We start from the raw sequence: 20746 nt of genomic DNA on the forward strand, positions 1-20746 counted from the left end.
TAACCTCAGTTTATCATCACTGATGTATTAATATTAATATGTAAACCTCAGGTCATCACTGATTTATTAATATTATTAATATGTTAACCTCAGATCATCATCACTGATTTTTTAATATTATTAATACACCATAATCACTGATTTATTAATATGATTAATATCTTAACCTCAGGTAATCATCACTAATTTATTAATATTAATAATATCTTAACCTCAGGTCATCATCACTGATTTATTAACATGTTAACTCAGGTTATCATCACTGATTTATTAATAATAATATGTTAACCTCAGTTTATCATCACTAATGTATAAATATTAAGATGTTAACCTCAGGTCATCATCACTGATTTATTAATATTATTAACATTTTAACCTCAGGTAATCATCACCAATTTATTAATATTAATATTATCTTAACCTCAGGTCATCATCACTGATTTATTAATATTACTAATATCTTAACCTCAGGTCATCATCACTGATTTAATAATAATATGTTAACCTCAGTTTATCATCACTGATGTATTAATATGTTAACCTCAGGTCATCACTGATTTATTAATATTATTAATATCATAACCTCAGGTCATCATCACTGATTTATTAATAATAATATGTTAACATCAGTTTATCATCACTGATGTATTAATATGTTAACCTCAGGTCATCACAGATTTATTAACATTATTAATATGTTAACCTCAGGTCATCACTGATTTATTAATATTATTAATATCTTAACATCAGGTCATCATCACTGATTTATTAATATGTTAACCTCAGGTTATCATCACTAATTTATTAATAATAATATGTTAACCTCAGTTCATCATCACTGATGTATTAATATTAATATGTTAACCTCAGCTCGTCGATTTAATAATATTATTAATATGTTAACCTCAGGTCCTCATCACTGATTTATTAATAATAATATGTTAACCTCAGGTCATCATCACTAATTTGTAATATTATTAGTACGTTAACCTCAGGTCATCATCTCGGATTTATTAATATCATCACTGATGAGATATATATATGAGATATATATATATATATATACACACACACACACATACATACATATATATAGATTTTTTTATTTATTTTTTTACATAAAAACAAGCAATAAATATTTTGTTCAGACTTCCTTAACTCTTTAAAACCTAATGAACTCTTTAAGTCGTTTTAAAGCTATAATTTTATACACATTTTAAGGATTGAGCTTCTAGATTTTAGTTTTGTGTAAAACCATTTCAGATTTACTATGCCCAGCAGCACAAACTCTCTTTTGGCATGAAAAAGTAGCAGTTTTTGGAGATGTTATAGTGTTTTATTAAACGTGATGTGTTTTATTGTAATATTAACATAGTACAAACCTTTCAGCCTGTTGTCTAGTCCCTCAATCAAGAAGTCAATTTATCAACTAGAAAATCAAAATCTAGCATCTTTTGTAATTTTGTATAACAGGCAACTCGTGATTGCAAGTAATATTATTGTTTTTTGTTTTTTTTTCAGGAGGAGCATTGAACAAGATAAATGTTCAAAACCTGAGCCCTGAATCATGCTTTGATTTGGCAACTCATTTCTTGGGACCTCTCGCAGTTGATGTTTTCTTTTCCGTTCTAGAGGACTGCCTGAAATAAGCTTAGTACACAACTAAGGTGGTAAACAAAAACAAAACTCAGATTACGTTTTTACAATTAGAATTTTATTTCATTTTAGACAGTTGTTCTATTGTAAATGTTATGTTCTAAACTGATATCAGATATACTGTACAAAATAAAATAAAATAAAAAACTTGTTTTCTTTGCGTTTTCTTCTTAGTTCTTCGTACATGAGGTCAGTTCTTCGTACATGGATTACTCAGTTAGCTGGATTTGGATAATGACGATTTGACACGATCCAGGATCATTTCGTTCTTCAAAACTGATCCGAGAGTCGCTGTCATAGCAACAGTTCTGGTAGCTCAAACCTGGTCGGGAGCAGGTTCAATTCATATAAACAGGATTAGATTGGGTCAGTTCAAGCAAAGATAATACAGAAAGAATGTACCAGATTCTGACATTTTCTTACAGTAGTGGTTATATACACTTGGGAAAATAGTAAATATTTATTTATATTTATATATTTATTAAATATTTATTATAAATAAATATTTATAAATAAAATATTTAATATATTTACTATTTTAAATAGTAAATATAAATATATATATATACACACATACATAAATACATACACACACAACAGTTCTGTCTGGATTTCGAAATTGACTGATAGCCGTGATATATTTAAGTAATATTAGCATCCGTACTACCTTTTTACCCTTTGTGTATAACTCCGCCCACATACAGCAGACACTACAGTTTGACAAATATTACTGCTGTGACACAACAAAATATCTTTTTGAGGCTTTTTTTAGTCGAGAATGTAGTTGTTTTGATTGCAACTATGCAGTTTATTTGCAAGAATAGTGCTTATTTTAAAATATTTACAATTTCTGAGAGACAGCTCGTCGGCGACAGTTGACGTTTTTTATCCACAAGATGGCGACAGAACCGCATAATAAGTCCTTACGGCTGTTTCACACTGCAAGCGAAAGCAGTGCGTGAGCAGCGCGTATGTCGAGCAATAGCAGCACACAGGTGTTTGCCTTTTACACCAGCTGCGTCTGCAGCACGCAGCTCTTCGGCAGCTGCTGCAGAGATCAACATATCGCTGTCTATTCTATCTAGTTACCCATGTCTCTCTATACACTTTTCAAACATTTTATCTGCAACAAGACCAACGGCAACCTCCTCCTATGCTGTTTCTTTAACCTGCAAATCTTTATTTTACAAATTTTATAGATCAAACAGTACTGTATGCTTCTCAAACTATGAGGAGTACGTCAGAAGACAATCGCCAGTGATATGTCATTTGGTTTTTGATTGACAGGATGTTGTAAGCCTATAGTTATAATATCTATACAGTATAGTTATAATTATATTTTTACATGATCCACTTCAGTGATGTCCAGCGGCAGAGTAACAGCACGTTAATTCATGCTCGTGCAAAGGATGAGATGGATAAAATTGATCAATGCATGCCCTTCTTTTACTTATTTTCGAGTTGTCAGGTTCACAGTGCAAACAGCTCCCAGGTGAAATAACTTGAGCGAACATAAAGCAAAGCCGAATAAAGCTTTCTTCCACTGCTTGAGCAGCACAGCACACAGCGAGTTCACATCATCCAGCATGCATGTCGAACTACACTACCCACAATACACTTCGCTATGGACTACAATTCCCGTAAATCACTTCCCCTCGCCAAGAAAACTGATACTAAAATTGTCTAACTATTGGTTTTGTAGTTCGGCCCGAAATAAAGGTTTGTTGCAGTTTTTAATGGTTTAAGTTCATTTGATTGACTATATATAAATCAGTTGATATTATTGACGCATTTATTGAGTAAAATTGTTACTTTTTACTGTCATTCAATGTATTTAGGTCATTATCAATGCACTGTCACTTTGAGCGTGAGCAGCGCGTCAAAAATAGACCCAGCGCCGAAACTATCGCTGCACTGCTGCTTCAGCGACGTATGAAAGCTCTAATCTGTTAACATGGACGCCAAAAAAAACACGCACCGTTGACGCTTGCGGTGTGAAACAGGCGTTACGCTTAAAAGATATAACAGTCTGATTTCGAACTATAGCAGATCAAATATTAAACTGGTAAGCACACCTGCCAACACTTCCGTTTTTCATGGGGGTATCATGTATTTCAGACCAGTCTTCCTGTTTGTGTCAGAGTCTCTGTTTATAGCATCTTCCAAAGTTAGACCACAGATGACCAATTGTCTCCAAGTTGTTCCTGAAGTACTTGCAGACATATTTGAAGTTCCTAAACTGGCAGTGAAACATTTCAGCCTTTTCCTTAAATTCTTGTGCCTGTAAAAATTGACAAGGAAAATCATGTTTCATGTTGTTAGCATAAAAACTGCTGTAGATTTTTAGGTCATTAAATAATCCTTCACACAGATATATACCCCAGTGTGTGCGATAAATCTTAGAATCTTTATTGTTCTTATACTGTCTAAATCACTGTAGGTCTATGACTGGATAAACCAACATAACATAATACTATTTGCAGTAACTAAAACAGACCCACCAAACAATCCATGTTTATAACAAAAAAGAAAAGTTGCAAAGTTATCATAAATTATAAAAAGGCATCATAGTTTCACATTTAATCAAATTATAATACATTTAATCAATTCCTTTTGGACTATGTAAGATCTATGATCTGAAATGTTATTCAGAACAGAATTAAAATATATCTTTATATAAAACAAAAAAAAAAATGTAGCTCATGCTGTGAAATGCACTTTAAACTGACCTAAAAAGGTATCAATTATTAATTAAGGTTGTTAATATAAATGGAATGCTTACAAATGTGTGTAAAATATGTAAAGTTAATCTATGAAACTCTGCACACCTAGCCTAGTTTATATCTGAACACAGTTGATAAGCAGCATAAATTCATTTTTGAAGGAGAGTAATTGTGTGTGAGTGAGAAGAGGCCAGATGCAAGTGTTATCTGAAAATTTCTCTTAAAATTAGAATTTTTTCTACAGCTCCTGTGTGTAGGTTTTGTAATTGAACTTTTGTGGTAAGGTGTGTTTTTTTCATTGCCTTTAAAGTTAAATAACAGCATAAACAATAAAGGCTGGAAAATATGCTAATTTTCAGCGTACGACAGTAGAATGTAGTTTGGGTAACTTTATTGACGTTGCTGGCAATCGTTCTTCTCAATATCATTCTTTTTGGTAAAAATAAAATAAAGAGGGGATAAGGATGTACATATTCATATTTGCTTTAACATGTTTAATAAAGCCAACAGTCAAATTTTACTAATACACATTTATCCAAATCTTAATATGTATATGTGGAAAATCTATTCATAAGACCATTTGAATCGAATATTAGCAAAACTATCATATTTACACAAACATGTGTAAGCCATAAAAAGGTGGTTGTACAACAAAGTACAGGGGGTATAAAACTGAGTATAATTAAATGACCCTTGAAAATTTACAAAAATAGAGCGCTTACGGACATAATTTTCAATGTTTAAATCAGCCCCGGAAATAATCTGCATGTGTTACTCTTGACCGCACACTGAGAGAAATCGAAAGTAACCCTGTCACTTAAAATGTAACTTTAAATGTCCAGTAGGTGGGGAGTCAAAACCAGAAGTATGTGATAGCACAACAATGATAGCGATTCAAAAATATATGTTTTGATGGGCCGAATATCATTATATTTTTGATGTCAGTTGTAGTTGGAGGAGGAAGCAGGACCGCAAATGGTTTGAGGGTCGGCAGTTTGAGACCTGACTTAGAGGCTTTTGCATCTGAACTCTTCATACTGTATGTGGGTTACCATTTTATATTAGCTGTCATTAACATTATTTTTTTCACATATTAAAAATGCATGTTACAAGCTTGTTACCAAAGTAGAATGACACATTAGAACATACAATTGTACTATAAGGGTGCTTTCACACCTGTGAATCGATTCAGTTGTTCCGAAAAAGAGATTACAAATGTTACATTGTTGCTCTTTGCTCTTGAAGCGGTTCACTTTCACACTTCAAAGTTTCTAATCGGACCAAAAGAGCTAAAACATGTCACGTGCGAGTAAACTCTCCTCACATTGGTCAGAGTGTCAGGGTTTATTTTGCAGCGTTCCGCTCAGCTGTCAGGGGGAGGTGGTGGTTTGGTGGTGGTTGACAAGGCGCGCACGCGCGACGTGTCTGAGGAGAGATGCAGTGGGGAGGGGTGAGAAGGGTGCGCGATGATGCCTATTTGAGGACCGGGAGGGAGACGTGTGATTACCGGGAGGTCATCACTTGTTTTCGGGCATCCGGAGACCCGTGAAACTTCCCACCCTACTCATAATTCTCTCTTCATATAGCCGTATGCCTATTACATATCCATAAAACACTGTGATATAACCGCGCTCGGATCGCATCGCTTTCTCACTGTAATCGAACCGCTCCAAGGTTCGTTTCTATCGAGCCGAGACTACCTCACTCAGGTGGTCTCGGAGCGATTACTTTGGCGTGGAATAGAGCGCAATTGCCTTGTTCACATATGCCAAACGAACCGCGCTAACTGGCCAAATGAGACAGGTTCTGAAACAGAAGTGTAGGTGTGAAAGCACTATAAAACAAATAGCAACACACCTTTGAACAGCATTTCATCTCTGACATAAACTGTATGATGTGCGCTCTTGAATCTGCCTTTTCAGGTCCACTCACACCAGATTCAGATATTGACAGCCAACAAGTTACTGCCTGTGTGTAATAAATGGTGGAAAAACGTAACACAACATATTTAATATGGTCAGAACTTCCATGACACATTCGAAATTAGGATCAGGCATTATAAGCTTCAAGTTAAGGGGTACTCAAATCAAAGTAAAAACAATATATGTTATTGCTTATTGCTACTTTTTTTTTTTTTTTTTTGCTTAAGTGCATCGATGACTGACATAAACGCACAATAATACCCAGATAATGTCAAGTAATATTACAGTATGTTGTGTGACATGTTGCAATGTGAAATAAGCTTAAGCTCAATTCACTGATTCATTAGCAACTGGGCCCGGTTTTTCAAAAGTAATCCACTAGGATTTTGGATAAGGGATTGGATCAAATCTTGAAAATGGGTTTTTCAAATGAAAAAACCGATTACCTAATCGCATTAGATCACGTAATCTAATCTTGGTTTTGATCCGGATCAAACCTTTACTTTGGGTTTTTCAGACCTTTTTTGTAGGATCTGGATCACTTTGATCCAAAAAACCTGGATTAAACTGATCCCACCAGAAAGATGGATTTAGTGTGGATTTCATGCCCAAAATGTAATAAAAACTTAAAAATTTTATTAAATAATACTATTTTTGGATCACACATTATCTTACGAGATATACTATTGATTCATAAGGTTTTAATTTTATTTGTTCATCCATCAGGCTGTAGTGATTATTGGCTTTAACGTATTCAGCCTTTCAGTATAGGCCTACAGCAAAGTAGAAATAGCTTGGCCTCATAAAATAATCCCCTGTCAAAATTTACCAAAAACAATACATTTTATTGTCAATAATTGATATCTATATTCATCACAATGGAAAATATTTTTGTTTTTAGAATATTTATTAGTGATGCATGCAATGATTACAGAATAACCAAAAAAAAAAAGTGCAAAGAATGGCAATGACTGATTTTAGAAATCTTTTTCAACAATTGCAAAAAGAGACTGAAAGGGCAGAAGCACAGCTTTATCTGGCAGAGGAACAACTGACTCCAAACTGCAGCAAACCAAGGCCAGACTTCAGATCCGCCTCTTAAAGGCTACGCTCAGACAAGCTGCTCTCTCCACATCAGATGAGGAAGTCTGAAATTATTGTGGAGTTTTTGACATTAAGTCTTTTTTTTTTTATCTACATCTATATTTGAAACTTATTATAAATATCCTCAATGTACAGTGTTGTAGGTCTCAGATGAGCGGACTGCTGGAAGAGGATGGGGTGGGGTTTTTCTTGTTTTTATTATTATTATTTTATTATTTATTTAATTTTCTTAGTTTTCATTTTAAATAAAAATAAAGTTATATCTACCCCACACTGGCTATTCTACTTGTTGCTCTTTACACAGGCCTATCTATTTATCTACATTGTGATTGAGCACTGGTAATCCAGATTTAGTGATCCTGAAAAGTTCCTATCCGGATCAGATTGATCCAATCCGATGTTGCTTTGAAAAACTGGCTCAAAAAGTAAGCTGGATTACGTGATCACGGATCGCAAAAACAGGATTACTACATCCAGATCAATTTGATGCGGATTAAACCTTTTGAAAAACCGGGCCCTAAAGATGAAAAAATGTGAATGGTAATCCTGTTAGAGATTTACATAAAAAAATATATTAATATGACAGTTGATAAAAATAGAATATGAATCTATAAAATGAGGAAAAACAAAAGCAGTATCTTAACTTAGTACTTACTTGCGTTACATGGTACCAACAAAGGAGACTGTCTGACTCGTTGAACACCTTACGGATGGCATTGATTTCAGCCTGGTCTTTTTCAACCATAAAACACCTAAAAAATAAATACTTTAAACTTTAAGATAGAGAAAACAAATACAAAATATTACAAATGTTTGCTCTCCAAAGAATGCATTTTGTTGTTTACTTTTATTTACCTTCTCTAGAAAAAAAAACAATTTATGCATGAAATCAACATCTAGCAAATACCAATTCTGACCCGAATTTGCTAATATAAAGTAAAAATCCACAATATTAACAATTATGACCTGAGGTTAACGTATTATCAATAAATCAGTGATGATGACCTGAGGTTAGCATATTATTAATATTAATAAATCAGTGATGACCTGAGGTTAGCATATTATTAATATTAATAAATCAGTGATGATGACCTGAGGTTAGCATATTATTAATATTAATAAATCAGTGATGATGACCTGAGGTTAGCATATTAATAATATTGATAAATCAGTGATGATGACCTGAGGTTAACGCATTATTAATAAATCAGAGATGATGACCTGTATATTAATAAATCAGTGATGATGACCTGAGGTTAGCATATTATTAATATTAATAAATCAGCGATGATGACCTGAGGTTAACATATTAATAATATTAATAAATCAGTGATGACCTGAGGTTAACATGTTAATTATATTAATAAATCAGTGATGACCTGAGGTCAACATAGTAATAATATAAATAAATCAGTGCTGATGACCTGTGGTTAACATATTAATAATATTAATAAATCAGTGATAATGACCTGAGGTTAACATATTAATAATATTAATAAATCAATGATGACCTGAGGTTAACATATTAATATTAATTAATCAGTCAGTGATGATGACCTGAGGTTAATGTATTAATAATATTAATAAATCAGTGATGATGACCTGAGGTTAACATATTAATAATATTAATAAATTGACGACCTGAGGTTAACATATTAATAATATTAATAAATCAATGATGACCTGAGGTTAACATAATAATATTAATTATTCAGTCAGTGATGATGACCTGAGGTTAATGTAGTAATAATATTAATAAATCAGTGATGATGACCTGAGGTTAACATATTAATAATACTAATAAATTGATGACCTGAGGTTAACGTATTAATAATATTAATAAATCAGTGATTAAGACCTCTGGTTAACGTATTAATGATATTAATAAATCAGTGATGATGACCCGAGGTTAATATATTAATAATATTAATAAATCAATGATGACCTGAGGTTAACATATTAATATTAATTAATCAGTCAGTGATGATGACCTGAGGTTAATGTATTAATAATATTAATAAATCAGTGATGACGACCTGAGGTTAATATATTAATAATATTAATAAATTAATGTTGACCTGAGGTTAACATAATAATATTAATTAATCAGTCAGTGATAATTACCTGAGGTTAATGTATTAATAATATTAATAAATCAGTGATTAAGACCTCTGGTTAACATATTATTAATATTAATAAATCACTGATGATGACCTGAGGTTAACATATTAATAATATTAATAAATCAGTGATGATGACCTGAGGTTAACAATTTATAAATAATAAATCAGTGATGATGACCTGAGGTTAACACATTAATAATATTAATAAATCAGCTATGATGACCTGAGGTTAACATACTAATAATATTAATGAATCCGTGATGATGACCTGAGGTTAACATATTAATAAATCAGTTAAGGCCATGAGGTTAACATGTTAATTATATTAATAAATCAGTGATGACATGAGGTTAACATGTTAATAATATTAATAAATCAGTGATGACCTGAGGTCAACATATTAATAATATACATAAATCAGTGATGATGACCTGTGGTTAACATATAAATAATATGAATAAATCGACGACCTGAGGTTAACATATTAATAATATTAATAAATCAATGATGACCTGAGGTTAACATATTAATAATATTAATAAATCAGCGATGATAACCTTAGGTTAACGTATTAATAATATTAATAAATCAGTGATGATGACATGAGGTTAAAGTATCAATAATATTAATAAATCAGTGATTGTGACCTGTGATTAACGTATTAATAATATTAATAAATCAGTGATGATGACCTGAGGTTAACATATTAATAATATTAATAAATTGACGACCTGAGGTTAACATATTAATAATATTAATAAATCAGTGATGATGACCTGAGGTTAACATATTAATAATATTAATAAATCAATGATGACCTGAGGTTAACATACTAATAATATTAATGAATCCGTGATGATGACCTGAGGTTAACATATTAATAAATCAGTTAAGGCCATGAGGTTAACTTGTTAATTATATTAATAAATCAGTGATGACATGAGGTTAACATGTTAATAATATTAATAAATCAGTGATGACCTGAGGTCAACATATTAATAATATACATAAATCAGTGATGATGACCTGTGGTTAACATATAAATAATATGAATAAATCGACGACCTGAGGTTAACATATTAATAATATTAATAAATCAATGATGACCTGAGGTTAACATATTAATACTATTAATAAATCAGCGATGATAACCTTAGGTTAACGTATTAATAATATTAATAAATCAGTGATGATGACATGAGGTTAAAGTATCAATAATATTAATAAATCAGTGATTGTGACCTGTGATTAACGTATTAATAATATTAATAAATCAGTGATTATGACCTGAGGTTAAAGTGTTAATAATATTAATAAATCAGTGATGATGACCTGAGGTTAACATATTAATAATATTAATAAATTGACGACCTGAGGTTAACGTATTAATAATATTAATAAATCAGTGATGATGACCTGAGGTTAACATATTAATAAAATTAATAAATCAATGATGACCTGAGGTTAACATAATAATATTAATTAATCAGTCAGTGATGACCTGAGGTTAATGTATTAATAATATTAATAAATCAGTGATGACGACCTGAGGTTAACATATTAATAATATTAATAAATCAGTCAGTGATGATGACCTGAGGTTAATGTATTAATAATATTAATAAATCAGTGATGATGACCTGAGGTTAACATATTAATAATAATAAATTGCCGACCTGAGGTTAACGTATTAATAATATAAAAAAATCAGTGATTAAGACCTCTGGTTAACGTATTATTAATATTAATAAATCAGTGATGATGACCTGAGGTTAACATATTAATAAATCCGTGATGATGACCTGAGGTTAACAATTTATAAATAATAAATCAGTGATGATGACCTGAGGTTAACACATTAATAATATTAATAAATCAGTGATGATGACCTGAGGTTAACATACTAATAATATTAATGAATCCGTGATGATGACCTGAGGTAAACATATTGATAATATTAATAAATCAGTTAAGGCCATGAGGTTAACATGTTAATTATATTAATAAATCAGTGATGACATGAGGTTAACATGTTAATAATATTAATAAATCAGTGATGACCTGAGGTCAACATATTAATTATATACATAAATCAGTGATGATGACCTGTGGTTAACATATTAATAATATTAATAAATCAATGATGACCTGAGGTTAACGTATTAATAATATTAATAAATCAGTGATGATAACCACAGGTTAACGTATCAATAATATTAATAAATCAGTGATTGTGACCTGTGATTAACGTATTAATACTATTAATAAATCAGTGATTATGACCTGAGGTTAAAGTTTTAATAATATTAATAAATCAGCTATGATGACTTGAGGTTAACATATTAATAAATCAATGATGACCTGAGGTTAACATATCAATATTATTAATAAATAAATTATGACCTGAGGTTAACGTATTATTAAAATTAATAAATCAGTGATTATGACCTGAGGTTAACATATTAATGATAATAAATCAGTGATGATGACCTGGGGTTATTGTATTAATAAAATTAATAAATCAGCGATGATAACCTGGGGTTAACAAATTACTAATAATAATAAATCAGTGATGATGACCTGAAGTTAAAATATAAATAATATAAATAAATCAGTGATGATGACCTGAGGTTAACATATTAATAATATAAATAAATCAGTGATGATGACCTGAGGTTAAAATATTCATATTAATTATTCAATCAGTGATGATGACCTGCAACGTATTAATAATATTAATAAATCAGTGATGATGACCTGAGATTAACTTATTAATAATATCAATAAATGAGTGATGATGACCTGAGATTAACTTATTAATAATATCAATAAATGAGTGATGATGACCTGTGGTTAAAGTATTAATAATAATAATAATAATAATAAATAAGTGATGATGGTCTGAGGTAAACGTATTATTAATATTAATAAATCAGCGATGATGACCTGAGATTAACATATTAATAATATTAATAAATCAGTGATGATGACCTGAGGTTAACATATTTAACAGAAAAAACTATTAAATAAAATCACTAACGTTAGTTGAATTTTTGCAGTGATTCACAGTAGTTAACGCCTCAAATAACCTACTGTCTTGTGTTTAAACTAACGTTAGTGCTGTGTTGGTCCACATTTCTGGCGTGTCTTTAAATGAAATTGACATAATACATGCTAAAAACCGAATTATTAGAAAAAAAGGTCGCTAAATTAGCAAGAGGGTAAGTTTAGTTGCGTTTAATAACGTTTGCTAGATTTAAATATTCAAAACAATATTGTTAGCTTGTTTTAATTAATACCAGAAAGTAAATCACAGTAGCGGAAGAGCAGCACGCTAAACTAACGTTAGGTAGGGACGGCTAATTAGGCTAACTTAATGCAAACAAAAGTTAAACGTTGCTCGTTTACCTCGCTGGAAAAAGGACAAATCCATAAACACATATGAATTTTACAATCATTAATGCTTCTGTAAACTTATAGAAGAAAACTGGTGATCTCACCTCTTCACTTGTCCTCTTCACCTGTCCTCTTCACTGGTGAAAATGGCAGTTGCCTGTGCGTGGGTGTGTGTGTGTGTTTTCTTTTTTGAATTTGCGTTTTTGGCGGACTCTGCAGGAGGCTCATAATGATGACGTAATAACGTTTGATTGGCTGATAGTGATGATGTCCCTGGGTCATCATAAAATATGTTGGTCTCAGGACAACTAGCACTTGGCAAAATCAGGACGAGCTACCGCAGTGACCCTCTAGCATATGCCTTATTCACCTTCATCTTTACATATCACTAAAGGCAGTATTTAACGTCCCTGCGGGAGCACTCAAAACTTACTAATATCGACTGTTTAGGTGCTCCACTTAACTATACACCCCATTAACATCACTGCAACTGCAGTGACGCTCTAGCTGAGCCCCTTTTTCACTTTCATCTCTAAATATCACTGCTAATAGTACTTAGTATTTCCGTGTGAGACTCTAATACTGAGTACCACTGCACCTCTGCTCTTGCAGAGACGCTTTGCCGAGCCTTATTCTCCCTCTGCACCACTGCTGCAACAGTTAAGCTTTGCCTGAGCTGCAACTGCAGAGACGGCTGTTTAGCCTTAATTCTCTGCACCACTGATTTTATAGCACTTCTGTAACTGCAGAGAAGCTCTGCTGAGATTATTTTTTCCCCTGCACCAATGCTGCAGCAGTGACGCCCTGCCTGAACAGTCTTCCAAACAACAGATATAAACTCTGTCATTGGTCCTCTAACACCTCTAAATCCTCAATTTGCCTCAGCCAATATTTCCTCAGAGAAGCCCAGCTGATTCTCGGTTGCAGACTTCAACCTAGTTTCCAAGCAGCACGACTCTGTCTGTTCTTCCTACTTTCTGTCTTAGTTGCATAGGACTCATTTTTACTAAACTTTCCTTTTTATTTTATTAAACTTCCCTTCTCTTTCTCTTCATAATTTTTTAATTTCACTTGCACTCATTCTCCGCAGCTCGGACTCCCACAGGGGTAGCCCCAAGCTCCCACTGCCACAGCAGTGAAGCTCTTTAAAAGCTCACATGTACACTTTTCAAAAAAATTTTACCATTATCACACTCCGCCGCAATAATACAGCCGTAAAGGCGTAGCGGGAACTCGTATTGCTTCCATACTGACTACAATTACACCTCTACAGCAGCTCCACTTAATTACATTGCATTGTAGCATCAATTTATTCTCCATCACCACACTCCCCGCAACAATACAGCCATAAAGGCTTAGCGGGAACTCGTATTGCTTACATACTGACCACCATCACACCTTTACAGCAGCTCCACTTAATTACATTGCATTGTAGTATCAATTTATTTTCCATCACCACACTCCCCGCTATAATACAGCTGTAAAGGCTTAGCGGGAACATGTATTGCTTTCACACATATAATGCACCAGACTCTGAATACCTATGCACCCCTGCAGCCACAGAGTCGCTCTACTGTGTCTGATTCCTATCTGCTACACAGCTGTTAATCAGCTCTCCAAAGCGCACTTCCCTTTAGAAACTGACTTTCACCGCACCTCTGCAGCCGCAGAGACGCTCAGCCGAGCATCACTCCCCTCTACATCACTGCCGCAGCAGTGACGCTTAGCGAGCGCATATACACTTCCACTTAGCAATCCACTACTGATACACTCTCCAGCACTGCCAAAGCAGTTAAACGTCTCTGCGAAGGCGTATTTACCTTCCAGATACTGACTTCCATTGCACCTCTGCAGCAGCAGAGACGCTCAGCCGAGCATCATTTACATCCCCTGCACCACTGCTGCAGCAGTGACGCTCTGCTGGAGCTCATGCACACTTCCATTACACTTATACCACTTCTGTCACTCCCAGCACTGCTAAAGCAGTTAAAACGCTGCTGCAGAAGCGTATTCTTCCCCTTAGGACTGACTACCACCGCACCTCTGCAGTCGCAGAGACGCTCAGCCGAGCATCACTCCCCTCCACATCACTGCCGCAGCAGTGACGCTCAGCGAGCGCATATACACTTTCATTTAGCAACCCAATACTGATACACTCTCCAGCACTGCTAAAGCAGTTAAACGTCCCTGCGGAGGCGTATTTCCCTTACAAATACTGACTTCCATTGCACCTCTGCAGCAGCAGAGACGCTCAGCCGAGCATCATTTACATCCCCTGCACCACTGCTGCAGCAGTGACGCTCTGCTGGAGCTCATGCACACTTCCATTACACTTATACCACTTCTGTCACTCCCAGCACTGCTAAAGCAGTTAAAACGCTGCTGCAGAAGCGTATTCTTCCCCTTAGTACTGACTACCATCGCACCTCTGCAGTCGCAGAGACGCTCAGCCGAGCTTCATCCCCCCTGCACCACTGCTGCAGCAGTGTCGCTCCACCGGAGCTCACGCACACTACCATTTATCCATACCACTACTGACACACTCCCCATTGGACTGCCAAAGCTGTTAATCAGTTAACCGCTTCTCATCTGCAGCTACAGCTCCGCAGAACCTTACAGCTTTATTTTCCATCACTACTATACTAAACCTTTACGAAACTCACCACATATGTTTTAAACCTTTACACTTACCCCACTCACTCTCCCGCTGGTCCTTACAATTAACAGAACCCGGGACACACATAGTCATACATAAGCACTTTAAGTTAATTTTTACACCCACACCAGTCTCTGTTGCTCCTCCAAGCTATTTCTGTATCACTTTTCAGCAGCTGGATATGGCATTAATCTCCTGTGCCTTTTGGGGGGTTCTTCAAATACGCGGCTGCTGTCCCGAGCGGAGCATTTTGGGGAGTTGTCGAGATCTACCTGAGCTCGAGGCTCCCCTCTCTTCCTCCAAACGGGAGGGAGCCCAGGGCTCAAGAACCTTCGAGCTCAGGGCTCTCTCCCGGGACAGCATGCCAAACTTGCTTATAATCAATCATCAGCTAAGTGTGAACTCTTGAAGTGAAGTTTATTCATAAACTAATTTCGAGAGGAGCACGTGATTATGATTGAACACGGCTGGTCCTGCATTAGCATGCTTGATCCACCAATCAGGCCATTCCTAACCACTATAAAGAGCCAGGGTTTTCTCACTACAGTCATCTTCGATTTGAAGAATCCCCCCTTCCACCCCTACCTTTTCACCTTTCCCTCCATAGGGCAGCACGGTGGCTCAGTGACTAGCACTGTCGCCTCACAGCAAGAACGTCACCGGTTCTAGTTCCTTAACAGGCCGGTGGTCGTTTCTGTGTGTAGTTTGCATGTTCTTCCCGTGCTTGCGTGGGTTTTCCCCGGGTTCTCCGGTTTCCTCCCACATTCCAAAAACATGTACAACAAGTTAATCGTTAAATCTAAATTTCAATACAGGTAATCTAATAATGCAGCATATCTTTTAATAGCCTTCAATCTTAATCTTTAGCTATTATAAAAAGGGGAGTTGTCGAGATCTACCTGAGCTCGAGGCTCCCCTCTCTTCCTCCAAACGGGAGGGAGCCCAGGGCTCAAGAACCTTCGAGCTCAGGGCTCTCTCCCGGGACAGCATGCCAAACTTGCTTATAATCAATCATCAGCTAAGTGTGAACTCTTGAAAATTGGATCGATACAGAGAAGATTAGCATGGCCCCTGCGAAAAGCAACCTGATGGATCTTCTCTGTCCCCACCCTGTGGCCCCCAGCAGTCCTCTCGACGTCACATGGCCTTAGACTGCAGGGTAGTGACCCCTGAACCCCATTGGGGTCACCTGTGGCCTTGAAGGGTGCTCATGCTTGTTGAAATTAAACAAATTACCCAATATGGTAAAAAATCAAAGGCGGGAACTGGCATAATTAGCCATGTGCTTTCTGGGGTATGACAGGTGCATATTAATTAGCCATGTGCTGTAGACTGCTCTCATTGTATATCATATATTACATAATTTGAAAAAGAAAATCCATTTTAAATAAATTGAGTAACATATAATTATTAAAAATAGTATTATTTTTTAATAAATGTATTACATTATATTCAAATATAATTGTATGTTTATTTGCAACATAACTAAATATAGCTTTTTTGAATTGCATGTGAGTTAGATAAAATGTTTTTTATAATTAGGACTTATATTTGACACCTTTTAAGAAATATAATATTTTTTAATAGTTCAATAATAAACATACTGAAATATTGACATTTAAATGTTTTAGAATTTTGTCAATTATATTGACCGTAATGTTCAGGTAACTTATTTATTAATATTAAATAACACATAATAAAATATTTAAACAACTGATTAAACTAAATATAGTACCTAAAAACATTAGGCTATAGGATATAAGAAATATTATATTAAAATACAATAAAATTAAAATTTCAGGCGTTGATATTAAAATAGGTTTATCAATTTTTAAAAGTTTAATAAATTATTTAAAAATACAATTAAATATATTTTTAAATATTTCATTTACATCAATGTTTACAGTTATATTTACATATACATATTATTTTTTACTGCATTTACATTGAACATTTACTTAAGTTTAATTTACAATATAAATTTATACCATTTTTATTTTTACTGTTAGCTAAACTACAGTTTATAACTTGTTTATGAATAATATACAGAACCCTAATATTACCATCCTTTAAATTACACAATAATAACATTAAAGCAACCACATGAATATGTGTACGCAGTGTATTTTTGGAAGTTTTATTTTATCCTTTAACTCTTGTTTGCAATAAATGAATAGAAAAAAATGATGTAAAGTGTAATATAAATATTGTGTAAAGTTATTCGAGTCACAACAGATAACCCACTCTTGGGACACTGTAGCTACTGAACAAATATCTTTTAAAAAAAAAAAGCTGAAATGTACACAGAGATAAGAAATAAAATGTTTATTTACACAAAATATATAACCATTTATACTTTTAACATATTAGGACAGTACAATATAGCATAAAATTATTTTATTATCACAACAGTTTATGCAATATTTAAAAAAAAAAAATCACAAACATATGATAAATTATTATTTTATAAACTACCTTCCCAGTAGTTGCTGCTCGGCTATTTGCTAGAGCAGCTCAAAGCATAACCCAGAGCTGTAAATAAACACTAATAGCAGAAGTTAAGAAGAAAAAAGAAAATGACAACAGCCAATAAGAGTCAAAATATCTTGCCTATTTGTTTTAAAGACTAAATGTTTGCACCTTTACAGTGTTTTTAGACTTAGACTTAATTTTTAAAATTAGTTATTTGCATCTGAACAATATCTTTTAACTGTTTAATATTATTAAGTAAATGATTTAATAACACAGATAAAACAATGCATTTTTGTAGGAAATTGTTATTTTAGAAATAATAGCAGTTTCTATGCTATCATAAAGCCCTACAACTTGTATATGTATATTTATATTTGTTTTATACAAAATAAACATTTATCTTGCTTAGTTGTTTTAAAGACTAAATGTTTGCACCTTGACAGTGTTATTAGACTTATAATATTTAGAATTAGAGTTAATTGCATCTGAACAATATCTTTTAACCACTTAATATTATTAAGTAAATGATTTAATAACACAGAAAAAAATGCATTTTTCTAGGGAAATGTTATTTTAGAAATAATCGCGTTTTTCTATGCTATCATAAAGCCCTAAAACATATACATGTATATATCTATTTTTTGTCAAACAAAATAAACATTTACAACGAAGCTTGTCGTCTTTATAGTCTATTTTGTCTCCTTTTTTAACTTCCTCTATCTACTGCACCGCTTTATAAATCGCGCTTCCTGGAGGTCCCGCCCAGCGGCCAATCGGAGCGCACGTTCAGTGGAACTTTCTCAAAGAGCCAACGGCACGCTACATGACATGACCAAATTCGGAAGCACGCTTTGTGGAACTTTGCGTCGACCAATCCCGAGCCAGACGTCGGGCCAATCAGGAAGAAGGGAAAGTGGAACTGTGGAACGGGAAGGGAACCGAAGATTCTCCCGCAAGAGGCGCAAGGATGACACGCAAATCCGTGAAGCGCTCCATATTGCTGTTTTAGTGCGTGGGTAAAAGTACAGAAATGAAAAAAGACAAAAGGCTTTTCACGATTCCAAATGGTGCATGAGGATGGGTTTAGCAAATCGTGGGAGGTGCTACTGGGTAAACTGGAAAATCTACATGCATGGTGAAAACGAATGTGGGATGCTTTGATCGTTTGTTTTGTTGTGCAACCAATGCACTTCCAAAGCCTTTGTTTTAGTGGGACTTTGCCATAGGCTAACCTGACACTCTAATTTCCCCAGTCTTTAAACTTGGTGACCTACTGCATCAATCAGTGTGCCTAGCACTGACAGGACCAAAGCTCTGTAGTGCACGGCATACAAGTGGGAACATGGCTCTCCAGGTCCCACCACCTTGGAGGAACATTGCTGGGACTCGAGGCGTACATATGCCCTGAGCCTGACTGCTGAACTGTGCTCGCTACGGTGGCACATATACTAAAATTGGATCGATACAGAGAAGATTAGCATGGCCCCTGTGTAAGGATGACACGCAAATCCGTAAAGCGCTCCATATTGCTGTTTTAGTGCGTGGGTAAAAGTACAGAAATGAAAAAAGACAAAAGGCTTTTCACGATTCCAAATGGTGCATGAGGATGGGTTTAGCAAATCGTGGGAGGTGCTACTGGGTCAACTGGAAAGTCTACATGCATGGTGAAAACGAATGTGGGATGCTTTGATCGTTTGTTTTGTTGTGCAACCAATGCACTTCCAAAGCCTTTGCTTTGGTGGGACTTTGCCATAGGCTAACCTGACACTCTAATTTCCCCCTGTCCATAAACTTGGTGACCTACTGCATCAATCAGTGTGCCTAGCACTGACAGGGCCAAAGCTCTGTAGTGCATGGCATACAAGTGGGAACATGGCTCTTCGGGTCCCACCACCTTGAAGGAACATTGCTGGGACTCGAGGCGTACATATGCCCTGAGCCTGACCACTGGTCTGTGCTTGCTACAGTGGCACATATACTAAAATTGGATCAATACAGAGAAAATTAGCATGCCCCTGCGAAAGGATGACACGCAAATCCGTAAAGCGCTCCATATTGCTGTTTTAGTGCGTGGGTAAAAGTACAGAAATGAAAAAAGACAAAAGGCTTTTCACGATTCCAAATGGTGCATGAGGATGGGTTTAGCAAATCGTGGGAGGTGCTACTGGGTCAACTGGAAAGTCTACATGCATGGTGAAAACGAATGTGGGATGCTTTGATCGTTTGTTTTGTTGTGCAACCAATGCACTTCCAAAGCCTTTGCTTTAGTGGGACTTTGCCATAGGCTAACCTGACACTCTAATTTCCCCCTGTCCATAAACTTGGTGACCTACTGCATCAATCAGTGTGCCTAGCACTGACAGGGCCAAAGCTCTGTAGTGCATGGCATACAAGTGGGAACATGGCTCTTGAAGGAACATTGCTGTGACTCGAGGCGTACATATGCCCTGAGCCTGACCACTGGTCTGTGCTCGCTACGGTGGCACATATACTAAAATTGGATCGATACAGAGAAGATTAGCATGGCCCCTGCGAAAGGATGACACGCAAATCCGTGAAGCGCTCCATATTGCTGTTTTAGTGCGTGGGTAAAAGTACAGAAATGAAAAAAGACAAAAGGCTTTTCACGATTCCAAATGGTGCATGAGGATGGGTTTAGCAAATCGTGGGAGGTGCTACTGGGTCAACTGGAAA

The 20746-nt window shown here is 34.9% G+C and overlaps 1 protein-coding gene, 3 non-coding genes and 1 pseudogene across 4 annotated transcripts in view; 4 read left to right on the forward strand and 1 right to left on the reverse strand.

Annotated features, from left to right (window-relative positions):
- Positions 1 to 20746, reverse strand: part of LOC100536192 (protein NLRC3-like) — a 122228-nt gene that overhangs the window by 73662 nt on the left and 27820 nt on the right. The gene's annotated exons all lie outside the window — the stretch shown is intronic.
- LOC137495129 (U6 spliceosomal RNA) lies at positions 16592 to 16659 on the forward strand (annotated as a pseudogene).
- On the forward strand, positions 19477 to 19583 carry LOC137494990 (U6 spliceosomal RNA). Its single transcript, XR_011014934.1, has one exon. It is a non-coding gene; the product is annotated as a U6 spliceosomal RNA (small nuclear RNA).
- Positions 20007 to 20112, forward strand: LOC137495079 (U6 spliceosomal RNA). Its single transcript, XR_011015024.1, has one exon. It is a non-coding gene; the product is annotated as a U6 spliceosomal RNA (small nuclear RNA).
- Positions 20520 to 20626, forward strand: LOC137494652 (U6 spliceosomal RNA). Its single transcript, XR_011014598.1, has one exon. It is a non-coding gene; the product is annotated as a U6 spliceosomal RNA (small nuclear RNA).

Source organism: Danio rerio, chromosome 4, assembly GCF_049306965.1.
Source record: "Danio rerio strain Tuebingen ecotype United States chromosome 4, GRCz12tu, whole genome shotgun sequence".
Classification (NCBI taxonomy): Eukaryota; Metazoa; Chordata; class Actinopteri; order Cypriniformes; family Danionidae; genus Danio; species Danio rerio.